Source organism: Amblyraja radiata, chromosome 2 (assembly GCF_010909765.2).
Source record: "Amblyraja radiata isolate CabotCenter1 chromosome 2, sAmbRad1.1.pri, whole genome shotgun sequence".
NCBI classification, from domain to species: domain Eukaryota; kingdom Metazoa; phylum Chordata; class Chondrichthyes; order Rajiformes; family Rajidae; genus Amblyraja; species Amblyraja radiata.
This window is the reverse complement of record NC_045957.1, coordinates 118958297-118980497: the sequence shown is the minus strand read 5'-3', so window position 1 is coordinate 118980497 and position 22201 is coordinate 118958297. Positions and strand designations below refer to the sequence as shown.

At 47.9% G+C, this 22201-nt stretch overlaps 1 protein-coding gene across 3 annotated transcripts in view; it reads left to right on the top strand.

Moving 5' to 3' along the window:
• The window catches only part of atxn1 (ataxin 1), a 222609-nt gene that overhangs the window by 24461 nt on the left and 175947 nt on the right, over positions 1 to 22201 (top strand). For all 3 annotated transcript variants that reach the window (XM_033014314.1, XM_033014291.1, XM_033014306.1), the window contains exon 2: positions 19018 to 19173. The gene's annotated coding sequence lies outside the window, so the exon portion shown is untranslated. The remainder of the gene's footprint in view (positions 1 to 19017; positions 19174 to 22201) is intronic.

Below are 22201 nucleotides of genomic sequence, written 5' to 3'. Positions count from 1 at the left end.
CTCGTCTCCTTCCTAAACGAACGTCCTTTAATTCTGAGGCTGTGACCTCTAGTCCTAGACTCTCCCCACTGGTGGAAACATCCAGCGCTCACAGAGAGAATGTAGCAACCGTACAGACAAGCACCTATGGTCAGGATTGAACCCAGGTCACTGGCGCTGGCTGTACGGCAACAACTCTACCGCTGCGCCACCGTGCTGCTTTACTGCTCAGCCGTGTCTCTGATGTCAGCTGCAAACATTCTTCTTCTTAAACGTGTGTTTGAAACAAACAAATATAATGCAAAACAAGAGCAACATCATTTGATATAGCTCTGTATGTGCATCATCTTGCTCTTCTGTGTTGTTTCCCGTCCCGCTAAAAACATTTTTTTGGTTTGACAGCAGACATTTCAGCAAAATTAGGGATTTCCCCAAAGCCAAGTCCTTAACCACATACTTTGTATTGCCATTCTTGCACTTTGTTTTTTTTAATCTCATTTAGCGTAAGTTCAGAAATAAGTAGTCTTGTTATGACTCATGTCTGGAATATAGTTGCTGCTAACAACGCCAGCGGACCGATGAAGGACACAGATTGCTGGAGTAACTCAGGCAGCATCTCTGGAGAAATGGGATGGGCAACGTTTCAGGTCGGGACCCTTCTTCAGCAGCTCCACTGTTCGCATCCCTGTAGTATCCCTTCGTTATCACCTCTTCCCCAGCCAACAACGGGCCCATTGTGGGCTCTACCCGTCCTTGTTCCTGTTAGAAACATAGAAAATAGGTGAAGGAGGAGGCCATTCGGCCCTTCGAGCCAGCACCGCCGTTCATTGTGATAATGGCTGATCGTCCCCAATCAATAACCCGTGCCTGCCTTCTCCCCATATCACCTGATTCCACTAGCCACTGGAGCTCTATCTAACTCTCTTAAATCCACCCAGTGATTTGGCCTCCACTGCCCTCTGTGGCAGAGAGTTCAACAAATTCACAACTCTCTGGGTGAAAACGTTTTTTCTCACCTCAGTCTTAAATGGCCTCCCCTTTATTGTAAGACTGTGGCCCCTGGTTCTGGACCCGCCCAACAAGTCGGAACATCTTTCCTGCATCTAGCTTGTCCAGTCCTTTTATAATTTTATATGTTTCTATAAGATCCCCCCCTCATCCTTCTAAACTCCAGTGAATACAAGCCTAGTCTTTTCAATCTTTCCTCATATGACAGTCCCGCCATCCCAGGGATCAATCTCGTGAACCTACGTTGCACTGTCTCAATCACAAGGATGTCCTTCCTCAAATTAGGAGACCAAAACTGTACACAATACTCCAGATGTGTTCTTACCAGAGCCCTATACAACTGCAGAAGGACCTCTTTACTCCTATACTGAAGTCCTCTTGTTATGAAATCCTCTTGTCCTGTTGCCGGCTCTGCTTTGTCCTGCCGTTTTCCTACACTCCCTCTCCTCTACCTTCAGTCTGAAGAAGGGTGCCGATCCGAAATAGCACCCATCCTTTTTCTCCAGAGATGCCGCCTGACCCGTTGAGTTACTCCAGTGCTTTGTGTCTATCTTTGTTGCAAACCGGCATCTGCAGTTCTTTGTTTCCACATTTTGCAAACAAAACCAATATTCCACAACCTTCTCCAGGGCAAGTTGGACAATAGCGACACGTACTGTAAAGAGTGGAGTCAAGAGTCAAAGGTAGACAAAAATGCTGGAGAAACTCAGCGGGTGAGGCAGCATCTATGGAGCGAAGGAATAGGTGATGTTTCGGGTCGTGACCCTTCTTCAAGTCAAGTCAAGAGGCAAGAGATTCAAGAGAGAATTTTATTGTCATGTGTCCCATATAGGACAATGAAACTCTTGCTTGCTGCAGCACAACACAATATGTAAATATAATACAGAACAGGAGATAAAAGTTTTCAAAAGGGAACTGCAGATGCTGGAATATCGAAGGTACACAAAATTGCTGGAGGAACTCAGCGGGTGCAGGAGATAAAAGTTTGTGTGTCTATAGACCATAGATCATACATATACACAATAAATAAACAGATAAAGTGCAATAGGCTGTTATTGTTCAGAGTTTGTTTGATGGTGAGTTTAATAGCCTGATGGCTGTGGGGAAGTAGCTGTTCCTGAACCTGGATGTTGCAGTTTTCAGGCTCCTGTACCTTCTTCCCGATGGCAACGGAGAGATGATTGTGTGGCCAGGATGGTGTGGCTCTTTGATGATGTTGGCAGTTTCTAGAGGCAGCGACTGCGATAGATCCCTTCGATGGTGGGGAGGTCAGAGCCGATGATGGACCCAACTTTCTGCAATCTTTCAGGCTGATGTGGGGGTGGGGGGCAGGAAGTAGAAAGGAAGAGGCGGAGACAGTGGGCTGTGGGAGAGCTGGGAAGGGGAGGGGAAGGAGGGAGAAAGCAAGGACTACCTGAAATTGGAGAAGTCAATGTTCGTACCGCTGGGGTGTAAACTACACAAGCGAAATATGAGGTGCTGCTGCTCCAATTTGCGCTGGGCCTCACTCTGGCCATGGAGGAGGCCCAGGACCGAAAGGTTGGATTCGGAATGGGAGGGGGAGTTGAAGTGCTGAGCCACCGGGAGATCAGGTTGGTTCTTGCGAACTGTGCGGAGGTGTTGGGCGATGCGATCGCCGAGCCTGCGCTTGGTCTCACCGATGTAGAGCAGAAGACAGTCAAGAGTGTTTTATTGTCACATGTCCCAAAACGGGTACAATGACATTCCTACGTGCCGCAGTAAAGCAGATATGGAAACATAGTACTCTGTAAACACCACGAATAAACACAAAGTTTAGTTTAGAGATACAGGGCGTAAACAGACCCACCGAGTCCGGGTCGACCAGCGATCCCCGCACACTAAAGCTATCCTACACACACTAATAATAATAATAATAATAATAATGGATGGGATTTATAGCGCCTTTCTAGAATACTCAAGGCGCTTTACATCGCATTATTCATTCACTCCTCAGTCACACTCGGTGGTGGTAAGCTACTTCTGTAGCCACAGCTGCCCTGGGGCAGACTGACGGAAGCGTGGCTGCCAATCTGCGCCTACGGCCCCTCCGACCACCACCAATCACTCACACACATTCACACACAGGCAAAGGTGGGTGAAGTGTCTTGCCCAAGGACACAACGACAGGACTACTCACAGGGACGACTCACAGTTTTCACCAAGCCAATTAGACCACAAACCTGTATGTCTTTCGAGTGTGGGAGGAAACCAGAGCGCTCGGAGAAAACCCGTGCAGGTCACGGAGAGAACGTACAAACTCTGTATGCTTGGCTCATATGCCTGTGAAGCTGTCCAATCCAACCTGCCTTTATGTTTCTTAAACGCTGCAATGATACCATGGAACTTTATTGTCACATGTACCTAGACACAGTGAAATTCTTTATTTTGCATACAACCCGATAAAACCGCACAATAGATAAGCACACTCATAGTGCAACGATTGTAGTGTGAGGATGGTAGGCAGCGACTCATATAGATCTTTTGTTGTATAGTTGTACAGAGCCCTAGTGAGACCACACCTGGAGTATTATGAAGGGTTTGGACACACTAGAGGCAGGAAACATGTTCCCGATCTTGGGGGAGTCCAGAACCAGGGGCCACAGTTTAACAATAAGGAGTAAGCCATTTAGAACGGAGACGAGGAAACACTTTTTCTCACAGAGAGTGGTGAGTCTGTGGAATTCTCTGCCTCAGAGGGCGGTGGAGGCAGGTTCTCTGGATGCTTTCAAGAGAGAGCTAGATAGGGCTCTTAAAAATAGCGGAGTCAGGGGATATGGGGAGAAGGCAGGAACGGGGTACTGATTGGGGATGATCAGCCATGATCACATTGAATGGCGTTGCTGACTCGAAGGGCCAAATGGCCTACTCCTGCACCTATTGTCTATTATCTATTATCTCTTCGATGGTGGGGAGGTCAGAACCCGTGATGGACTGGGCGGTGTTCACTATTTTTGCAGTCTTCTTCGTTCCTGGGCATTTGAGTTGCTGAACCGGGCCGTGATGCAACCAGTCGATATGCTCTCTACTGTACACCTGTAGACGTTCAAGAGAGGAACCATCGACATGCCAAATTTCCTCAGTCTTCTAAGGAAGTACGGAGGCGTTCAGGGACTAGGAACCAAACGGAGGCAGGTGGGACTAGTGTAGATGGGGCATGTTGGTCGGTGTAGGCAAGTTGGGCTGCAGGGCCTGTTTCTATGTCGTGTGACTCCATGACTCCAGGCACTTCCACTCGGAGTGGCTACAGGGTGGAGCTCTCTGAACGATGGAACTGAACCAAACTGGGGCAGAGCCATGAGGGGCGGCATGGAGGTGCAGCGGTAGAGTTGCTGCCTCTACCGGAGTTTGTACCTTCTCCCTGTGACCGCGTGGGTTTTTTCCGGGTGCTCCGGTTTCCTCCCATAGGTTAAGTAGGGTAATTCATAAGTTCGAGGAGCAGAATTAGGCCATTCGGCCCATCAAGTCTTATAGAAACTTATAAAATTCTTAAGGGGTTGGACAGGCTAGATGCAGGAAGATTGCTCCCGATGTTGGGGAAGTCCAGGACAAGGGGTCACAGCTTAAGGATAAGGGGGAAATCCTTTAAAACCGAGATGAGAAGAACTTTTTTCACACAGAGAGTGGTGAATCTCTGGAACTCTCTGCCACAGAGGGTAGTCGAGGCCAGTTCATTGGCTATATTTAAGAGGGAGTTAGATGTGGCCCTTGTGGCTAAGGGGATCAGAGGGTATGGAGAGAAGGCAGGTACGGGATACTGAGTTGGATGATCAGCCATGATCATATTGAATGGCGGTGCAGGCTCGAAGGGCCGAATGGCCTACTCCTGCACCTAATTTCTATGTTTCTATGTTTCTAAGTCTACTTCAATCATGGCTGATCTATCTTTTCCTCTCAACCCCATTCTCCTGCCTTCTCCCCATAACGCCAGACATCCATACTAATCAAGAATCTGTCAATCTCCGCCTTAAAAATATCTATTGACTTGGCCTCCACAGCCGTCTGTGGCAAAGAATTCCACAGATTCACCACCCTCTGACTATGGAAATTCCTCCTCATCTTTCTAAAGGAACGTCCTTTAATTCTGAGGCTGTATATATATATTTATTTATTGCTCATTATTCTATGTTCGCTCTTCTGAGGAGATGCTAACAGCATTTCATTGTCTATGTACTGTACATTACACAATGACAATAAAGGTTGAATCTGAATCTGAATCTGACTCTCAGGTCCTAGACTCTCCCACCAGTGGGAGCATCCTCTCCACATCCACTCTATCCAGGGCTTTCACTGTTCGGTACATTTCAATGAGGTGCCCCTCATCCTTCTGAACTCCAGCAGTGCCGTCAAACGCTCATCATATGTCAACCCAATCATTCCTGGGATGATTCTTGTAAAACCTCCTCTGGACCCTCTCCAGGGCCAGCACATCTTTCCTCAGATATTGGGCCCACAAACGCTCACAGAAATTTGCTTATTTGAATTGTAAATTGTCCCTGGTGTGTAGGATGATCAGCCATGATCACATTGAATGGCGATGCTGGCTCGAAGGGCCGAATGGCCTACTCCTGCACCTATTATCTATTGTCTATTGATAGTGCTAGTGAACGGGGTGATGCAGTGGTCCTGAGGGGCCTGTTTCCGCGCTGTACCTCTAAAGTCTAAAGCCAATGACAATTCTCCTCCAGTTTTGGGTAGTGGCCTAAACTCTTGTCGAAGGTGGACAAAAATGCTGGAGAAACTCAGCGGGTGAGGCAGATTCAGATTCACATTCAGATTCAATTTAATTGTCATTGTCAGTGTACAGTACAGAGACAACGAAATGCATTTAGCATCTCCCTGGAAGAGCGACATAGCAAATGATTTGAATAAATAATAATAAGTGATAATAAGTGTCCGGGGGGTGGGGGGGTGATTGGCAGTCACCGAGGTACGTTGTTGAGTAGAGTGACAGCCGTCGGGAAGAAGCTGTTCCTGGACCTGCTGGTTCGGCAACGGAGAGACCTGTAGCGCCTCCCGGATGGTAGGAGGGTAAACAGTCCATGGTTGGGGTGAGAGCAGTCCTTGGCGATGCTGAGCGCCCTCCGCAGACAACGCTTGCTTTGGACAGACTCAATGGAGGGGAGCGAGGAACCGGTGATGCGTTGGGCAATTTTCACCACCCTCTGCAATGCCTTCCGGTCGGAGACAGAGCAGTTGCCATACCATACTGTGATGCAGTTGGTAAGGATGCTCTCGATGGTGCAGCGGTAGAAGTTCACCAGGATCTGAGGAGACAGATGGACCTTCTTCAGTCTCCTCAGGAAGAAGAGACGCTGGTGAGCCTTCTTGACCAGAGATGAGGTATTGTGGGTCCAAGAGAGGTCATCGGAGATGTTGACCCCCAGGAACCTGAAGCTAGAAACACGTTCCACCTCCGTCCCGTTAATGTGGATGGGGGTGTGCGTGCCGCCCCTGGACTTCCTGAAGTCTACAATGAGCTCCTTGGTCTTCTTGGAGTTAAGGGCCAGGTTGTTGTCAGCGCACCATGCTGCTAAGTGCTGGACCTCCTCCCTGTAGGCCGACTCATCGTTGTTGCTGATGAGGCCAATCACCGTTGTATCATCTGCATACTTGATGATGGTGTTAGTACCATGTACAGGTGTGCAGTCATAGGTGAAGAGGGAGTAGAGGAGGGGGCTCAGCACACAGCCCTGTGGAACGCCGGTGTTCAGGGTGAGGGTTGAAGAGGTGTGCTTGTCTAACCTAACAGACTGGGGTCTGTTGGTTAGAAAGTCCAGTATCCAGTTGCAGAGGGAGGGGTCGATGCCCAGGTTACCGAGTTTGGTGATCAGTTTTGATGGTATAATGGTGTTGAATGCTGAGCTGTAATCGATGAACAGCATTCTTACGTAAGTGTCTCTGTTGTCGAGGTGGGAGAGGGCGGAGTGAAGTGCCGTTGAGATGGCATCCTCCGTACTCCTGTTCAGCCTCACCCGCTGAGTTTCTCCAGCATTTTTGTCCACCTTCGATTTTTCCAGCTTCTGCAGTTCTTCCTTAAACATAACTCTGGCCCTAGATCAGGATTTAGTAAATAATATCCAGAACTATCCTGAAATAAATGTGAAATGAAATCCGTGCAGTCTAAAGAGTACTACATGCATCTGGCCGTGCTAAATCCGATGGGGAAGTGTTTAATGCTGACATTGGATGCCAGAAACATTCCAAACACAGGCACTGGCATCCTTCAAACCAATCCGCAAAAATATACTCAATCCCTTCCCTTAAACATCAAAATAGATAATTGAACAGCAGACTTAAAATAGTCCGAAAACTGCGACTACGTGTTCTATAAATGGACGGGAGGCAAAATGAGCCGCAACTTTCGTGCAATCCTTTATTTAGAAAGCATCGTCAAATTTGAATTCTGCATTTATATCTATTAAGAATGCAGACGGGTAAATCTGTCCCGAGTTATACCGCCCAGTCCATCACGGGTACTGACCTCCCCACCATCGAAGGGATCTACAGGAGTCGCTGCCTCACAAAGGGCAGCCAGCATCATCAGAGACCCACACCACCCTGGCCACGCTCTTATCTCACTCCGGCCATCGGGAAGAATGTGCAGGAGCCTGAAAACTGTAACGTCCTGGTTCAGGAGCAGCTTCTTCCCGACAGCCATCAGGCTATTAAACGCTACAACCTCATATAAGCTCTGAACTACATATATATATAAACAAACAATTATAATATATACTAGACCAAGTGCAGACCCGTTGGGTCTGTTCCCCCAACGTGCGGTTGTGGGGGGGGGGAGGCGGCATGCAGCGTCACACACACTAACTACCCCCCGCACTCACGCTAATTACCCCCCTTGATATTATATTAAGATTATTAATTTGCTCCTTTTACCCCATAAACACCCTATCTACTGACGCATAGCCCCCAACTTGCAGTCACACTTGGGGGGGGGGGGGGGGGGGGGGGGGGGGAGGGGGGGGTAGAGAGTGAGGGCAGAGAGAGAAGGGGCAGAGACAGAGAGAGAGACAGAGACACAGAGAGAGGGCAAGAGGGAGAGGGGGGTGGAGAGGAGAAGAGGGAGGGTGGATGAGGGGGGAAAGGTGGGGGAGGAGGGGAGGAGAGAGAGAGGGTGAGAGTGAGGGGAAGAGAGAGGGTGAGAGTGAGGGGGAGAGAGAGGGTGTGCTGAGAGGGGGGTGAGGGGGAGAGTTGGGGAGCAGGGAGGGGGAGGTAGGGGGGAGGGTGGAGGGAACAGGGTAGGGGGTGTGGAGGGGAGGGGGTTTAGGGGAGGGAGGGAGGGTGGGGGGGGATGGAGGGGAGCAGGGGAGAGAGAGAGAGGGGGGGAGAGGGGGGAGGAGAGAGGGGGAGGGGAGGGGGAGGGGAGGGGGAGGAGAGAGGGGGGAGGAGGGGGGGAGGGGGAGAGAGAGGGTGTGCTGAGAGGGGAGGGGGAGAGGTGGGGAGGGAGGGTGGAGGGAAGGGGGTAGGGGTGTGTGGAGAGGAGGGGGGTTTAGGGGAGGAATGGTGGGGGAGGGGATGGAAGTGAGAAAAAGAGGGGAGAGAGAGAGGGGGGAGGGGGGAGAGGAGAGGGGGGAGGAGAGGAGAGGGGGGGAGGAGAGGAGAGGGGGGAGGAGAGGAGAGGGGGGGAGGAGAAGAGAGGGGGAGGAGAGGAGCGGGGGGGAGGAGAGGGGGGGAGAGGAGAGGGGGGGAGAGGAGAGGGGGGGGAGAGGAGGGGGGGGAGAGGAGAGGGGAAGGAGATCCTAAAAAACATTTTAGAACCAAAAAAGTCACATTCTGCAAGCATTGTAGAACCAAAAGAGACACTTTTTGCAAACATTCTAGAACCAATAAACACTTTTTGCAAACATTTTAGAACCAATAGACACATTCTGCAAGTGTTTTAGAACCACTAAGGACACTTACATTTGAGTAGACATGTGTTCAGTGTTATTCACAGCTCAGAGAAACGTGACCCTCTGCCTTCCTCCAGCTTGCAGACACTGATTGAGGCACACCACTTCCTTGTTTTATAGTCCCTCCCCCCTGCCGCCAGCAGGGGCAGCAGAGAGAATGGGGAATTTTGTAAAATCATTAATATCTCTGTCATTTGTCATCGACGGGAAAAATCCTCGGCACACATATGGCGGAGGGGGGCTCTGAGCAAGGTGGCCAAAAATGACGGCCGTAGGTTGCGGCGTTCTCTCGGAAATCGCAGCACAGATGGCCAAAACCGGTCAAGAACAGACTTTTAGTAATATAGATAAATATAAACAAACAAATTTCAGAAGGTAGACAAAAATGCTGGAGGAACTCAGCGGGTGAGGCAGCATCTATGGAGCGAAGGAATAGGCAATGTTTCGGGTCGAGACCCTTCTTCAGACTGATGTGGGGGGGGGGGGGGGGTCACCTCATATTTTGCTTAGGTCGTTTTATTATTTTTATTATTAATGTTGAATGTTTTATGTGTCATTCCTAACTGTCAGTGTATGTCATGTTGTCACTTGCGGGCGGAGCACCAAGGTAAATTCCTTGTATGTGAATACTTGGCCAATAAACGTATTCATTCATTCATTACACCTCAGCGGTATGAACATTGACTTCTCTAATTTCAGATAGTCCTTGCTTTCTCCCCCATCATCAATGACATGCAAAACAAGTCAAATGGCCACTACACTGCCCACTGAGTCCGCGCCTACCAGCGATCACACATACACTAATTCTATGCCCTGCACACTCCAAAGACGTACAGGTTTGTAGGTTAATTGGTTTGGGTTTGTATACTTGGTGTAAGTGTAAATTGTCCCTAGTGTGTGTGGGATAGCGCTAATGTGCGGGGTTCGCTGGTCGGCGCGGGCCAAAAGGCCTGTTCCGCGCTGTATCTCTCAACTAAACTAAACTGCAGGCAATTATACAGAAGCCAATTAACCTACAAACCTGTACGTCCTTGGAATGTGGACCGGAGTTCCCGGAGAAATCCCTCGCAGGTCACGGGAGAACGTACAAACTCCGTACAGACAGCACCCGCAGTCACGAGTCAGAATCGAACCCGGGTCTCTCGCTCTGTGAGGCAGCAACTGTACCGCTGCGCCACCGTGCCGCCCCAAAACAAATTAATTTGGATGAAGGTAATGATAATGTAGACCAGTTCAAAGTGCGACTCTCCAGTGAGATGACATCTCCAGCAATGACTACAGTGAGCACAAGGATATATACATGAATAGGACAGGTTTAGAGGGATATGGGCCAAACGCAGGCAGGTGGGACTGGTGTAGCTGGGACATGTTGGTCGGTGTGGGAAAGTTGGGTTGAAGGGCCTGTTTCCATGCTGACTCACTCGATGACTCTAAGAGGGATGATTATCTCACTGCCCGCAATCTGACAACCTAACCCAAGAGTTCTAGGGCACTCCACTCTGAATTGGCACTAATCTCAGAATTAAAAACCTATCCAACTTTGATAATAGTTGGTATATAAATGCAAATGCCAGGCAAAGTCCAAAGGTCAGGCTATCGACCTTATCCCTGAAAGCTTATATGACCTCCCACCAACTCCCTGACTTCCTTCCCCCTCCCCCTCCCGTCATTGTTGGTGGTGGCTTCAGCTGCCGAAAACCTCAGTGGGGGTGCAGCGGTAGAGTTGCTGCCTCACAGCGACAGAGATCCGGGTTCGATCCTGACTACGGGTGCTGTCTGCACGGAGTTTGTACGTTCTCCCCTTGACCTGCGTGGGTTTTGTCCGGGTGCTCCGGTTTCCTCCCGCACTCTTAAGACGTACAGGTTTATAGGTTAATTGGCTTCTTAAACTGTCCCTGGTGCGTGGAATAGAACTACTGTGGGTAGACACAAAATGCCTGAGTAACTCAGCGGGACAGGCAGCATCTCTGGAGAGAAGGAATGAGACCCAACTTCAAAGATGCTGCCTGTCCCGCTGAGTTACTCCAGCATTTTGTATCTACCTTTGATTTAAACCAGCATCTGCAGTTCTTTCCTACACATAGAACTAGCGTGAACGGGTGATCACTGGTCGGCGCGGACTCGGTGGGACATAGGGCCTGTTTCTACACTGTATCTCTAAACTAAAGTAAACTAGTTAACATTTAATAAGTGGAAGTTTGTAGGTGAATTGGCTTCAGTAAATTGCCGCTAGTGTGTGGGATGCAAAACTGTGATAAACAGAGAACTAGTGTACGGGGTGATCGATGGTCGACGCGGACTCGGTGGGCCGAAGGGCCTGTTTCTGCGCTGTATCACAAAACGTATCCCTCCATCCTAGACTTTTCAACATCCTCACCGCCATCAATCCATTCCTCAAAGTCTTCCTCACTGATTTTTGCCTGATTATTTTTGCCTGGTTATTTTACTATGTTAAAGATGCTGCAAGTCATTCCAGTTAATCTTCAAAGGTTCAAAAGTACAAAGGTCAGTTTATTGTCACATGTCACGTAATTAAGGTACAGTGAAACTCGAATTACCTGCCAGCCGCACTAAAAAAAAGCAACAAGACACACAACTACATAAAAGTGAACATAAACATCCACCACAGTGGATTCCCCACATTCCTCACTGTGATGGAAGCCCCCGCGTCAGGATGGTTGAAGCTCCCGCGTCGGGACAGTCGAAGTTCCTGCGCTTTGGAGCTCCCGAAGTCGGTCTCTAACCAGGTGTTAATTCCCGCAGGCTTCCACGGTTGGAGCTCCCGAAGTCGGTCTCTAACCAGGGACCGCCAGCACCCCGGTGTTAATTCCCGCAGGCTTCCACGGTTGGAGCTCCCGAAGTCGGTCTCCAGCAGAGGCCGCCAGCTCCTCGATGTTAGGCTGCAGTGCGGACAGAGATACGATACGGAAAAAAATTGTATCTCCGTCGAGGTAGGAGATTTTCCCCAACTTGCCCACCTCCAACATAAAACAAGCTAACAAACACTAAAACATACATTTAACACATACTAAAAAACAACAGGAAGGAAGGGACAGACAGACTGTTGGCGAGGCAGCCATAGCTGGCGCCACCTGGTGGATATCTTATAATCCATTTGAGGAAGGGAGAGATATACTGATTATAGGCAGGCAGATAAGAGTGGATCTGGGCATCATGTTCAGCACACACATTGTGGGCCGAAGGGCCTGTTCCTGTTCTGTACTGTTCAATGTTCTACATTCTATGTTCTATTGGCTATGTTGAATGGATGGGCGAAACCTTACATCTGTATGCTGTTAGCTCCTTGTTAAATTGCAAATGTACAAAGCGTGGGAAAACATTTAAAAAATAGAACATTTCATGTTAATGGCTTTAAATTAAACGTTACTTATTCACAAAAATTAATTGAAGTTTTATAGGTCAATTGGCCTCTGCACATTGCCCCTATTTTGTAAGGACGGGGTGGATGTAACAGTTGGATAGCATCAAACTGGTGTGAATGGGAGAGCAATGGTTGGTGGGGACTTGGTGGGCCGAAGGCCCTGTTGACATGCTGTAAAAAAAATAAAATTTCACCTTAATGATGTTTAAAATAAACTGTATTTAGTTTAGTTTAGTTCAGCGCGGGAACAGGCCCTTCGGCCCACCGGGTCCGCGCCGACCAGCAATCCCCGCACATTAATACTATCCTACACCCACTTGGGACAATTTTTACATTTACCAAGCCAATTAACCTACAAACCTGTACGTCTTTGGAGTGTGGGAGGAAACCGAAGATCTTGGAGAAAACCCACACAGGTCACGGGGAGAACGTACAAACTCCGTACAGACAGCACCGGTGGTCGGGATCGAACCTGGTTCTCCGGCGCTGTGAGTCAGCGACTCTACCGCTGCGCCACCGTGCCGCCCATTTTAATTTATTCACTTTAAAGTGAATTCAAGTATTGTAGGTTAATTGGCCTCTGTAAATTGTCCCTAGTGTGTAGAGGAGTGGTTGAGAAAGTGGAATAACATAGAACTGGTGTGAATGGGCGATCGATGGTCGGCGTGGGCTCGGTGGGCCGAAGGGCCTGTTTCCGTGCTGTAAGAGGAATGTTTAAAAGATTTTTACCTCAATCACTTCAAAATGAATTGGATTTATTCACTCAAAATACAATTGAAAAGTTCCAGCAAGATGCTACCTATTATGCTGATGTAGTTCTTAATGTTGATCTAACGCATTGAAATGTTCAAAAGCTCAAGGGCAGATCCAGACGTTTTCTTTTCTGCACTGATCTGGAACTTAAGGAATTTGCACACTACAACTTAAAAGAAACAGCTGTAGAGCTGCTGCCCTACATCACCAGAGACCCGGGTTCAATCCAGTCTTATGGAGTTTGTACATTCTCCCTGTGACCGCGTGGGTTTTCTCCGAATGCTCCGCTTTCCTCCCACACTCCAAAGACGCACAGGTTTGTAGGTTAATCGGCATCTGCAAATCATAAATTGTCCCCAGTGTGTGTAGGATAGTACGGGGTGATCACTGTTCAGCGCGGACTCGGTGGGCCGAAGGGCCCATTTCCACACTGCCTCTCTAACGTCCACAGTAAAGTCTAAAAGATAGGGTATAGAGTCTGAACCTTTTACCCAGGGTGGAAATGTCCAAGACTAGAGTGCATGGCTATAAGGTGAGAGGGGGAAAGTTTAATGGAGATGAGCTGGGCAAGTTTTATTGCACAGAGTAGTGGGGGTGCCTGAAACATACTACCAGGGGTGGTGGTGGAGGCAGATACGACAGTGGTGTTTAAGAGGCTTTTCGATTGAATGGCGGACTTGACTTGATGGGCTGAATGGCCTAATTCTGTTCCGAAAGCTTATGAATAGGCACTTGAGATATGGACCATGTGCAGGCAGCTGTGCTGCACTATAAGCGAGAGAAACAACCTCTGGCATTTGAAAGTGGCTTCAATCAGTGGGTGGTGAATCTGTGGAATTCTTTGCCACAGAAGGTTGTGGAGGCCAAGTCAGGGGATATTTTTAAGGTGGAGATTGACGGATTATTGATTGTTGTTGTTGATTAACTTTAATTGTCATTCAGGTATACACATAGACACAGTGCACATTGAACGAAATTTCGTTGCATTGACTCTTCAAAGTAGCAGCAGAATATAACATTTATATCAAGCGATCAGTAAAAGTGTTTAGTGTGTCCATAAAAAGTGCTTCATGTGTATAGTTCTGTAAAATAGATATGTAGGAAATTTTTAAAAGTGGCAATGTATAAGAAAGTTCTAACCTCGGTTTGATTGTGAGTTCAATAGTCTTATGGCCTGGGGGATGAAGCTGTTGCAGAACCTGGTTGTCCCGCTCTTCATGCTGCGGTACCTCCTCCCAGAGTTCAGCAGTGTAAACAGTCCATATTGTGGGTGCGTGGGGGCTCTGGTAATGCCCTTAGCTCTTGTCAGGCAGCGTTTGTAACCAATGTCCATGATGGAAGGAAGAGAAGTCCCAATGATTTTTTCCGCTGTCCTCACCACTCTCTGAAGGCACTTCCAGTCCGCAGCTGTACAGCCGCCGCACCACGTAGAGATGCAGCTGGTCATGACTGATTCAATGGTGCTTCTGTAGAATGTGGTGAGGATGGGAGGGTGGAGGTGTGATCTTCTCATCCTGCAGAGGAAGTACAAACGCTGCTGTGCCCGTTTTACCAGAGATGTGATGTTTGTGGTCCAAGTTAAGGTATCCGTTATATGCACTCCCAGGAACTTGATGCTTTTCACCTGCTCCACTGCTAAGTTGTTGATGCCCAGCGGAGTGTGACTGGGCTGATTTTTCTTTCTGAAGTCGACGACAATATCCTTGGTTTTGTCCACATTTAGGAGAAGGTTGTTCTTGCTGCACCAGCTCACCAGCTGCTCCACCTCCTCTCTGTATGCCTGGTCGTCGTTGTTGTGGATGAGGCCCACTACTGTTGTGTCATCCGTGTATTTGATGATATGGTTAGTAGTGGACCTGGCGACACAGTCATGTGTCATCAATGTGAAGAGCAGCGGACTCAGGACACAGCCCTGAGGGGAGCCGGTGCTCAGTGTGATGACCGAGGAGGTGTTCTTCCCCACCCGCACAGACTGGGGTCTTTCAGAAAGGAAATCCAGGATCCAGTTGCATAGTGTGGTATTGAATCCTAGGGGTGCCAGTTTGCTCACCAGATGCTGGGGGATTATCGTATTGAATGCTGAGCTGAAATCAACAAACAGCATCCGCACGTGGGTGTTCTTCTCCTCCAGGTGTTGTAGGCTTAGGTGGACTGCAGAGGTGATAGCATCCTCTGTGGAGCGGTTCGGGCGATAAACAAACTGGAACAGGTCAAAACTGGAGGGGAGTTTAGAGACCATGTGCTGCTTAATAAGCCTCTCAAAACACTTCATTATTATTGGTGTGAGTGCTACGGGGCGGTAATCATTCAGGCAGGTTATTGTGGACTTTTTGGGAACTGGTATGATGGTGGCTGTCTTGAAACATGATGGAACAATGGCCTGGTTCAGGGAGGTGTTAAAAATGTCTGTCAGAACCAGTGCCAGTGCTGTTATTGCTGATTGGAAATGATCAGCCATGATCACATTGAATGGCGGTGCTGGCTCGAAGGGCCGAATGGCCTACTCCTGCACCTATTGTCTATTGTCTATTGTCAAATATATAAATGATGGGTGTTTCTCCCAAACATTATGGAGGGAATTGTAGATCAGCCATGATTGAATGGCGGAGTAGACTTGATGGGCCAAATTGCCTAATTTTTCTCCTATCATTTATGAACATATGAACAAGATCTCAGTCTTCAAGACATAATAGAAATATATAAACTTATGAGAGGCATAGATTGGGTGGAATGTTTTTAACGGAGTGGAAATATCAAAGACATGATTGAGTTGAGTGTAGAGATACAGTGCAGAAACAGGCCCTTTGGCCCACCGGGTCCACATCGAACCGGCGATCCCCCGACACGAGAACCAATTTACAATCTTTGCCGAAGTCCAGTAACCTACAAAACCTGTACATCTTTCACGTCGGAGGAATCCGGAGCACTCGGGGAAAACCCACGCAGGTCACGGGGAGAACGTACAAACTCCGTACAGACCGCACCCGTGGTCAGGATCGAACCCGGGTCTCTGGCGCTGTGAGGCAGCAACTCTACCGCTGCGCCACCGTGCCGCCCCTTCACTGTACCTCGGTACACATGACAATAGACTAAACTAAACCAATCCAGGTAAATGGGACTGGCTTCGGCGGGGAAGTCTAAGGGGATTAGGCGGGGCATAGTGTTGGGCGGGGACCAGTTGAGCCAAAGGGACTGTTTCCGTGCTGTATGACTTTATGACTGTATCTATGCACGCTAGGAATTTCACCTGACTCTGAGGTCTTGGTACAACCACAGTTGACAGCGGCAAGGAGTCATGTAGATATTGAAACTGAAACTGAATGAAGAGGAGAATCCAAAGGCACAGCCCTGTAACCTCCACTCGATGTTTGAGTTTAGTTTATTGTCACGTATACCGAGGTACAATAGGTGCAGGAGTAGGCCATTCGTCCCTTCGAGCCAGCACCGCCATTCAATGTGATCATGGCTGATCATCCCCAATCAGTACTCCGTTCCTGCCTTCTCCCCATATCCCCTGACTCCGCTATTTTTAAGAGCCCTATCTCTTGAAAGCATCCAGAGAACCTGCCTCCACCGCCCTCTGTGGCAGAGAATTCCACAGACTCACCACTCTCTGTGAGAAAAAGTGTTTCCTCGTCTCTGTTCTAAATGGCTTACTCCTTATTCTTAAACTGTGGCCCCTGGTTCTGGACTCCCCCAACATCGGGAACATGTTTCCTGCCTCTAGCGTGTCCAAGCCCTTAACAATCTTATATGTTTCAACACAGTACAGTGAAAAGCTTTTGTTACGTGCTAACCAGTATTTCACTTGGGCAGCTTACAATCCAGCGGTATGTATCTTGACCTTTCTAACTTCAAGTAACCCGTGCTTTCCCTCTCTCTCTCCGTCCCTCCCCCACCCTAGTTCTCCGACTAGTTTCACTGTCCTCCTGATTAAATCTTACTGTTTGTATGCCTCGTTGTCAACTTCTCCTCAGCCAACAATTATCCTTTCTACATTTTCCTTGACCTTCGTCCCCTTTGATCCCTCATTTTCACACCTTTGTCCTTCAATATCTCTATGTCTCTCTCTCCCCTGACCGTCTGAAGAAGTGTTTCAACCCGAAACGTCACCCATTCCTTCTATCCAAAGATGCTGCCTAACCCACTCAGTTACTCAGCATTTGTGTCTATCTTCAGCGGAAAGGCAATACATGATTACAATTGAGCCATCCCCAGTAAACAGATACATGATGAAGGGAATAACATTTAGTGCAAGATAAAGTCCTGTAAAGTCTGATTAATGATAGTCTCCAATGAGGTAGATAGTAGTTCAGGACCGCTCTCTAGTTGTTGGTAGGATGGTTCAGTTGCCTGATAACAGCTGGGAAGAAACTGTCCTTGAGTCTGGAGGTGCGCTTTTTCACACTTCTGTGCCATTTGCCCGATGGGAGAGGGGAGAAGAGGAAGTGGCCAGGGTGTGACTGGTCCTTGATTATGCTGCTGGCCTTGCCGAGGCAGCGTGAGGTGTAGATAGAGTCAACGGAAGGGAGGTTGGTTTGTGTGACGGTCTGGGCTGCGTCCACAATATCTCGCTGTTAGAGTGATTCAGCGTGGAAATAGCCCAACTTGCCCACACCAGCCAACATGTCCCAGCTACACTAGTCCCACCTGCCCGCCTTTGGTCGATAGCCCTCCAAGCCTGTCCTATCCATGTACCTGTCTAACCGTTTCTTAAACGTTGGGATAGTCCCTGCCTCAACTACCTCCTCTGACAGCTTGTTCCATACACCTGCCACCCTTTGTGTGAACAAATCACCCCTCAGATTCCTATTAAAAAAATTTCCTTCACCTTAAACCTATGTCCTCTGGTCCTCGATTCTCCCACTCTGGGCAAGAGACTCTGTCCATCCACACAATCTATTCCTCTCATGATTTTGTACACCTCTATAAGATCACCCCTCATTCTCCTGCACTCCAAGGAATAGAGTCCCAGCCTACTCAACCTCTGCCTATAGCTCAGACCCTCTAGTCCTGGCAACATTCTTGTGAACTTTCTCTGTACCCTTTCCAGCTTGACAACATCTTTCCTATAACATGGTGCCCAAAACGGAACACAATGCTCTAATTGCGGCCTCACCAACGTCTTGTACAACTGCAACGTGACCTCCCAACTTCTCTCGGGGCACAAAACATCAAGTAACCCGGGCATTCCCTCTCTCTCCATCCCTCCCCCAGCCAAGTTGCACCAGCTTCTCGTTTTCACCCAACAAACAGCAAACAACAGCCTGTTTTCTTTATCATCGTTACTTTCTTGCATATCTTTCATTCTTTGTTCTTTATCTCTCTCTACATCATCGTCTATATCTCTCGTTTCCCTTTTCCCTAAAGGGCCTGTCCCACTTTCCCGAGTTACGAATTCTCCCGAATTTTCCCCTTGATTCAAACTGGGAGATTCCAGCCGTAGGTACTTGGGGCTATTTTTTTTACTCGTGGACATTTTTCATCATGCTGAAAAAACGTCCCGACTTACCTGATGCCCCGAGTACCTACGGCTGGCATTACGAGCCGCTACGAAATATATACGGACTCCTACGGACTCGTTACGGACATTCCCCGAGTTTGAATCAAGGGGAAAACGCTGGAGAATTCGTGAGTAACTCGGGAAAGTGGGACAGGGGCTTTTACTAAGTCTGGTGAAGGGTCTCGACCCGAAACGCCACCCATTCCTTCTCTCCAGAAATGCTGCCTGTCCCGCTGAGTTACTCCAGCTTTTTGTGTCTGTCTCCCAACTTCTGTACTCAATACTCTGACCGTTGTACTGAGATTGTCCGCAGACAGTGACGCAGATGAATTCCATTTCCTAGTTGGTCGTCACGTGGTGCGGTTGTAAAACTGGTGCAGTTAAGTTAATGGTAGTTCCTCTCTTGCGAGCTGGGAATGAGAAGTCCCTTAACGTCTCCACCCTCTCTCTCTCTCATTCAATCACAGAAGTTAGCTGCCACTGTTGGACACGTCCTGCTCCCAAGATTAAACTATTGTTGACAACCTCGGAACCGATACTCAACATATTATCCTGTGCTACGCAGAAAAGGGGATATGAAATTCCTTGCAGCAATCTTTGACGTAAAGTGATTCATTTTATGGGTAAGTTTAAAGATTTATTTCTGATACGGAACGATCTCTGGATGCTTTCAAGAGAGAGCTAGATAGGGCTCTTAAAGATAGCAGAGTCAGGGGATATGGGGAGAAGGCAGGAACGGGGGTACTGATTAGGCATGATCAGCCATGATCACATTGAATGGCGGTGCTGGCTCGAAGGGCCGAATAGTCTACTCCTGCACCTATTGTCTATTGTCTATTTCATCTTTTGTGTCGATTTTGGATAAACTATATTTTCGGCCAGATCTGAATCGGCAAGAGGGAAGAGCACAAGAGAGTTTGCCTGAAAAGAAACGAGAAATTGCGACATTCGAAATGTTTGCCTTTGTGCAGACGTTTCCCAATATATATTTCTGCAACACATTACAGACCATGTCTTGAGCTAAACTCAAAGTGCTGGAGTAACTCGGCGGGTCAGGCATCATCTTAGAGCGGCACGGTGGCACAGAGGTAGAGTTGCTGCCTCACAGCATCTGGGACCCGTGGTTCCATCCTGACCACGGGTGCTGTCAGTACGGAGTTTGTACGTTCTCCCCGTGACCTGCGTGGGTTTTCTCCAAAATCTTCGGTTTCCTCCCACACTCCAAAGACGTGCAGGTTTGTAGGTTAATAGGCTTCGGCAAAAATTGTAAATTGTCCCTCGTGTGTGTAGGATAGTGCTAATGTACGGGGTGATCGCTGATCGGCGCGGACTCGGTGGGCCGAATGATCTGTTTCCGCGCCGTATCTCTAAAGTATAAAACGTCTATGAAGAGAATGGCTCTTGCTACCTGACTCACTGAGTTACTCCAGCACTTTGTATTTTGTTTGGGATTCCATCATCCACAGATACGTGCATATACATTTTGAAACTTAATTGGGAGAGTTGATCAAAACATGATAAACTTAATATACTATCTTAATCCATGAAGTACACTGTGTGAACTGTATAAATTTGGAAGGCTAAAGCAAGCAAGATGATTATTGATGGAGCGTTACAGGTAGTTAGAAGGTCATAGGTGATAGGAGTAGAATTAGGTCATTCGGCCCATCAAGTCTACTCCGCCATTCAATCATGGCTGATCTATCCCTCCTTCCCAACCCCATTCTCCTGCCTTCTCCCCATAACCTCTGACACCAGTACTAATCAAAAATCTATCTATCTCTGTCTTAAAAATAGATAGGGTGGTCAAAAAGGCTTTTGGCACTTTGGCCTTCATTTGTCAAGAGTTTTGAGTATAGAAGTTGGGAGGTCATGTTGCAGTTGTAGAAAGATTGTTGGGCGAGGTCGATTTTAGAGTATTGTGTTCAGTTCTGGGCAGCGTGTTAAAGGAAAGATGTTGTCAAGCTGGAAAGGGTGCAGAGAATATATGTGAGGATGTTGCCAGGACTCGAGGTCTTGTGCTATAGGAAACGGTTGAGCAGGCTGGGACTCTATTCGTGGAGTGTAGGAGGGTGAGGGGTGATCTTATAGAGACGTACAAACTCATGCGAAGAAAAACATTACAACACACACCCACAAAACATTACAGTGGCCGAATTACAGTTGGGCTTGTGTATAAAATCATGAGAGGAATAGATCGGGGAGACTCACAGAGTCTCTTGCCCAGAGTAGGGGAATCGAGGACCAGAGGACATAGGTTTGAAGTAAAGGGGAAACGACTTAATAGGAATCTGAGAGGTAACTGTTTTATACAAAGATTAGTGGGTGTATGGAACAAGCTGCCAGAGGAGGTAGTTGAAGCAGGGACTATCGCAACGTTTAAGAAACATTTAGACAGGTACATGGATAGGACAAGTTTGGAGAGATATGGGCCAAAAGCAGGCAGATGGGACTAGTGTAGATGGGGTATGTTGGTTGGGCTGAAGGGCCTATTTCCATACTGTATGACTCCGTGACTATGCCATCGCAATAAGGTGTGAGGGGGAATGTCTAGTGGAGATATGCAGGGCAAGTTTTGTGGTGGTGGGGGCTTGGAATGCATTGGCAGAGGGTGGAGGCAGATACGATATTGGTCTTCAAGAGGCTTAATTTGGATACGCACACGAATATGCTGAAAATGGAGGGTTATGGATCGCCTACGGCCAAGACGAGATCAGTTTAACTCAGCATCGTGTTCAGCACAAACATTGTGGGCCGAAGGGCCTGTTCCTGTGCTTGTACTGTTCTATGTATGACCAAATGTGGAATTCTTTGCCTCAGAGGGCGGTGGAGGCAGGGTCTCTGGATACTTTCAAGAGAGAGCTAGATAGGGCTCTTAAAAATAGTGGAGTCAGGGGATATGGGGAGAAGGCAGGAATGGGGTATTGATTGGGGATGATCAGCCATGATCACATTGAATGGCGGTGCTGGCTCGAAGGGCCAAATGGCCTACTCCTCCACCTATTGTCTATTGTCAAAGTTCGGAAAACTTTAGCTAAGTTCTGATGAAATATTCGCCTGAAACATTTTCATTTCTCATTCCATATTTACCACCTGATATTTTTATCAGTTCTTTTTCCTGCAATCTTACTCTTGGTAACTTTTCCTGTGAAGCAGCCCAAGTTGTTTTCCTCTGTTCAAGTTGCTTTTTCTGTTGGTGCATCGCCTGTTATGTAATTGGGGCAATAAATGATGCAATAGAATCTAATCAGTTGTAATTAAGTTCTAACAAGGAACCAAAAAGGATGTTTAAGAAGGAACTGCAGATGCTGGAAAATCAAAGGTGCACAAAAATGCTGGAGAAACTCAGCGGGTTCCAAGGGTTTCGGCCCGAAACGTTGCCTATCTCCTTCGCTCCATAGATGCTGCTGCACCCGCTGAGTTTCTCCAGCATTTTTGTGTACCACCAAAAATGATGTTGCCAGGACTCGAGGTCTTGTGCTTTCGGAAATGGGTTGAGCAGGCTAGGACTCTATTCGTGGAGTGTGGGAGGGTGAGGGGCGATCTTATAGAGACGTACCAACTCGTGAGACGAAAAACATTACAACACACAACAAAATATCAGAGCCAGATTCAGATTCAGATTCAACTTTAATTGTCATTGTCAGTGTA